Raw genomic sequence first — 6,064 nt, 5'->3', positions numbered from 1 at the left:
TTATTGGTGAGAACATCGATTCACACTTTATTTCTGGTCAGACGTGACAAGTCCAGTTTACGTTTGCAATCACTTGCAGGAATAGCATGACATGTCATTATTTTGTGTTTACCAGAGAATATTTCCACAAAAAGTTATAAAAGGTACAGAAAAAGAGTAATAACTTTCGCCACAAAACTATTCATTTGTCATTTAAAAGTATACAGCTATCTTAATAAAAATCAGACAGGAGTTGATTCATGCATGTAAAAAAAAACACAAAATTCACTGTTAATTTAGAAACTGTTACTGACCACATGTCTTACATTTCAATCAGTTGCTACACTTAAGAGACAATAAAAAATATGTAGAAACTTTGAAAACCTTGAAACTTTATTTCACTAAAGGCTTCAAATGAGGCATTATAATACAACATGATAACTATACTTAAACAATGCATAAACAAACATAATTACAATGAAGATGGGCGATTTGTATATTTCATAAGAATTAATATATAAATATCAGTGAAAAATAGACATAACAATTTTGCAAACTTTTGCCAGTCCAACAAGTGTATATTTATCATAACTATCACACCCGTAGCCAGGGTGGGTTTTCGGGGTTCTTAAGAACCCACCCCCTTTAAAACGAATAAGCAGTATCAAAGTCGAAGTTATGATCGATTTGTGACTATTAAAGTCGATAGCATCCCCCCTGCACACTACTACTGCAAATTCTACAGATCCCTGCCTATGGGCCTAACTAAGACTAACAAACTAACAATTTTCTTTTATTATGGATATATTGACAGGTATAAATTTACAAAAAAAATGTAATTAAATATATAGTGGAACTCATTATCACCCTATGTCTTCCTTATTACATAAATCACATTTTTATTCAGCACTCTCTTTACTGAAGAACCAATCCAGCTCAATTTGCAATATGTGACCTCCTAAATTAATCAGGTGGATGAAATAGTTCTCAAAATCAAAATCAACCTCATAAGATCTGTAATTAATACAATATTTGTGTATTCTAATTTTCAACCTTTTTTTTCATGGAGAAACAGTTTAACTGATTCTGACAAAGTAACATATCTTATGACAAAGTGGTCAATCCAACAATTAACAAAACTATCAAAATTTATTGAACACAGAACAAGCATTACATTTAGAGTGGTACACACCACCTCCATTAAGCCTATACTGTGCGAGGTATTTTTTATATTATTTTTACCATTTATAAATCCGTTGCCAAAATAAAAGAAAAAAAACATTCTGGCTTTGATACAAATAGACATAGGTTTTCTCCCAAGTTCTCCATAAACTACAGAGTTTGTAGAACATTTTTTAACCTTCAATACATACTTGCAAAATTCTAAGTGTAAAGATTAAATAGCATCAACATTTTCATGACCCCACAATTTTAACCCCACATTATAATATTGGTGCAACCAGTATTGTCTTTTGGTAAACAAAGCCGTCTTGCTATACATTATATAGAGAGCACGAATTATCTACATTGTTGTACAAGTCTAGCTTTATTTTTTGTAAAATCACCTTTTCTTTAAAAAAAAATGTTCCCAAACATTGAAATAATCTACATGTATTTTCATTATTATAAAAAGAGTTTTTCTTCTAACATATAACTACGTTATTCTTCGTTACATTAACATTTAGTTTCTATATTTCACTGTATCTAAACATTACCAACTAGAGTCTGCAAATCGATCAGCTGCTAAATCTGACAAAATTACCGATTGTGTATAAAACTGGTACTTTGCAAAAGTCACCGTTCTTGATTTCGCTAATTTAAGTTTTAGTATGGTTTTCTTAAAAACAAAAACAGATCTGAATACAGAAAAGACCGTGGTTTCGTAAAATTATAGCATATTCATGTATATCGGGGGAAAACATCGTTACTTTAGAGGCTTTTTTTCAAGAATAACTTCTACCATTGGTTTAGCAGGGTCTGAACTTTATGTGAATTGGTACAAAAAGTTCATAAGGTGCTTCTCGTTGAATGCCAGGTCCGATATGAAACAATACTGGAGACATCCATCTTGATTCGAAATGGATAAAGAGGAGTAACTCAAATGTATTCTACATAAATTATCGGGGAATTTGATATAAATATTACAAAGTGATCATTTTAGAACACATATAAACAAACATAGGGATTAATGATTATTCATGCACATATATATATATAGAATAACCAGAATTGTCTAAAGTAAGGTTACTGCAATGTAATTGCGCTTTATTGTAAGCATGGAATTGTGTGTAAGTATCAAGCTCCCTCTTCTTGTGTCCCGATATATCGCTTATTTGCTTAAATTAAAGATTACAATAAGAGGCATATACAACTCAGTCAAACCAAAAACATCAAAAGATATATTATATAAATAATTTAAGAAATACAGACAGTTTTTACTACATTAGCATTTTCATTATTAGGAACTAATTGCACACAACCTTAAAACGAATAACAACGAAAGCAGAACTGACACTTAAACGAAGTCCAACGAAGTCCAAAAGATCGCGTGTGTTCCCTTTACAGTTAGTTTGTGTAAGAACCAAAATTGAATTAAAAGACTTCATAGTATACAATATTAACCGCTTTAATTCCATAAAGACACAATTACTTTCACAACTCAACGTTTTTCACAGTCAAATTGGAAGCTTGATTTTATCTTTAGCCAATTGCCTCACGAATGTTTGAGGCTAGAAACCACTAATTCCACTTCCCATAGGCTTCTATGCTAATTTCACAACATTCAATGGCTTCTCTGGATTTTACCTTAACTTTAACCTGAGAGGACTATATATCAGCATGATTCTACATATGTCAGCTCACAATCATCAGAATGGCAATGTAGGGTTAGCAGACTTGCAGTGCAGTACTAGTCACCGGAAGTGAAGTGTCTATAAATAGCATGTGAAATCCCAGTGTTTAGAAATCATTATGGAGATTAGGCTTCACATCACAAGAAGCAAAATGCACCTATAAAATGTACAGAAATGTTTTTCCTTTCAGAAACTGTTTAAATTTTTTAAATGAGATGAGAACTTTTTTCACAGCACTATGAGGAACAGGGGTAATTTCTGCGTAGGACTATTTTTGCGTACGTTCCAAATGCTCATTGGTTGAATTGGTGGTCTGTAACCTCAAGATACTAGGAAACAGACTTATTTGTATCAGTACGTAGAATCTTAACTCTTTTTTAGCTGTATCTAACATTTGTATCTTGTGGAGTCTATAATCGTAAACAGGATGAAGAAAATCACAAAATCTAGGGTAATTTAATCTAAATAGCAAAAACTGAAATTAAATGACTCATCTCCGGGGACCAATCCAACTTGCATTCGCTTTGTTGGAGTAAGAAGTTTTGGGTGATTTAAGTCTGTCTCACAGGAAAGTATGGAAAAATCAGGAAGCGGATTGGCACAATTGGTGTCCATTGCCCGGATGAAACAATAATCTACTAAACTGCACGAAGTATGTTGTCAATTGAAAATAAACATTTCATGATTTCACCGTCTTTGCTTTTCACATACAACAGGGGCTTTATATTACCAACTAGTCTTATATAGTCCCTGCATACAGCAATTGATAAACAGTCACTGTGTTTTTTGTTCTTAGTCGACAGTAAAACACTGTTTTCCATTAATATTCTTTAAATCTTATTCATGTTTTAATTAATGTTCTTGATCACTAAAAGACGGATTCATAAAAGGGGGCTTAACCTAGTACACGAAATTCAACATGAAGTGATATGGGGAAAAATATGATTATTTATTTAAATACATTGCTATCTAAATTCCTGTGGTTAAGGCTAATGTTAAGGCCAGTGATCCAGGTCACCTGCATGGTTAACAGGACCTTGGGACCAGGATTGTTTAATGTTTCTATCACCAAAAATATCATTAAATGATTTTGTTTCCATATTTGAGTTATTATGTGTATTCTCTGACAAGTCGGAAAAAGCATCGGAACCTATGGGAAATGACATTAGTTGTTTGTAGGATTTATTTATCCGTAATTTTCTGATTCTCCTACCCGTCACTGTTATTTTTAGAATCATCTTCCGTTGATCAGTTAAATGTTTTAAATTATGGTCATTTCACATCTGTAGTAGGCACGAGACCGCGATTAATTTTCAAGTGCATTTCAATATACACATTTGAGCAGATTAAGAAAATTCCACCGGCGCAAACTGAATAAAACTTCTCTGGCCTAAAGATATGTACAAACAGGATTTTATATATAAATTGTAGAAAATTTTACCATCATTTTCTGAAATTAATACATATAATTCGGAGATGGGGTAAACATGACAAATGAACTGAGTTAAAAGTCCTAAATTTTAACCTTCTTCCACTGAACCAAATCACAACTTTTAGTCAGAATTGATTAATGAAAAAAAATCCCATGTAATTTTAACCTATTTTCTACTAATTAGAGGCAAAACTTCAGCAAATAAGTTTCCAGTAAAAATATGAAAAAATGTGGAAGGTACCTACTACCAAAGTTGGAACTATATTCGAAAACCAAGGGGAATTAATTGTGTTCTCGTACCAGTATATGTACTTTTTTATACAGACTTCAAAACAGACGAATCAGGGTTGTGCAACCCAGGATACCAAGATGGCAGATCTACCAAGTAGGTGTAGAATTGCGAGGTAAAAGTGTGATTTCTCCATGCATATATCAGTCTCGTTTTGGAAATGGTAAATTATATGTGCTCACAAATTTTGACTATTTATTTTTTATGGCTGTACAATGAAGTATATTACTGGAATCAACAGTTGAAATTTTGTTTATAATGGGGAGTAACGGAGTGTTCCAACGGCAAATTTTGTCGGAAAAGAAATTTCGGAATAACATTGAATATATTCGTATAATTTCACTTTCATGGCAATATCTATGGCTTCTTAACTGTATAGAAATGTGCTACTACTTAATTTGGTCGTTTTAAAACCATCAGTAAAGATCAATATATTTTATGTTTGTTTACAAATTGCCCCCCTTTGTTTGTGTTGCAATAAATGGCTTCAGCTCAGACAAAGTTGTCTGTCTTAGTGGTCGTTAATGAATTACTTTGAACAATTAATGTAAAAATCATAATATTATAGTTATATTATTTGCATTTATATGGATAATATATTTTTTGATTTTAAGTAAAATGTTTTAAGTGTCAAATCATGTAGCAGTACTAATAATTTTGCATATCAAAATATTGCATAATACCATTTGATATGTTCACATTGAAATTAAAGATGTTATTAATAAACACAATTAAACGTCCAATATTACTACACCATAATTAATTGTTTATATGATTTAACCTGTTGGACTTACTTCCATGATGTAGACTGATGCATTCTAACTTATTTGAATGTTGATATGTATGATTGAGTGATTTCATACCCTTTTTTTATTAAACTAATTTTCTGTGTTTCAGGTCTTATGTGGAGGAAGATAAACTTTAGAATTAACTCGCCATACCGTGGACATATTTGTGATAAAGTTTTACATCTGAATAAATATAGAAGTTAAATATATATTTATGAATGAATTTTAGCCCGATCAATGACTATATTAGACATGACAAGTATTAATTTACAGACCCTGTGATATGAATCTTGGTGTAATCATGAGACTTATTTTAAAGCAAACATAAAAAAAAATCTTTTTAAAAACTACAAGAGTTTATTTTAAAAGGAAAATAATCAAGTCGATTTTATGTTTTATTTTAAAAATCCCCAGTTGTCGAAGTACTTTTAGGAAAACCACTGACACCAATCGAAGTCGATACATACAATTTCATGAGACAATAACACGTTCATGTTATGCAATGCCTTGGAAAGTGTAATTTACTCCTGAGTTCCGGGGCAAACGCTAATGCAGAAAGCACCTAATAAAACTTACATATATACTATATATATGCATGCATATATGTATATTTATATATATATAAATGCATCATTAAACCTGTGTACTCTTCAATGTCTTTTTCATGTTGACTTTCTGATCACGTTGCATGTTTAGTTTGTATTTGATTGTTTAAGGTATTTGG

This window comes from Perna viridis, chromosome 6 (assembly GCF_037379345.1).
Source record: "Perna viridis isolate PV_CMFRI_1.1 ecotype Kerala chromosome 6, ASM3737934v1, whole genome shotgun sequence".
Lineage (NCBI taxonomy): Eukaryota > Metazoa > Mollusca > Bivalvia > Mytilida > Mytilidae > Perna > Perna viridis.
The sequence above is the reverse complement of the archived record's forward strand: the minus strand, read 5'-3'. Positions refer to the sequence as shown.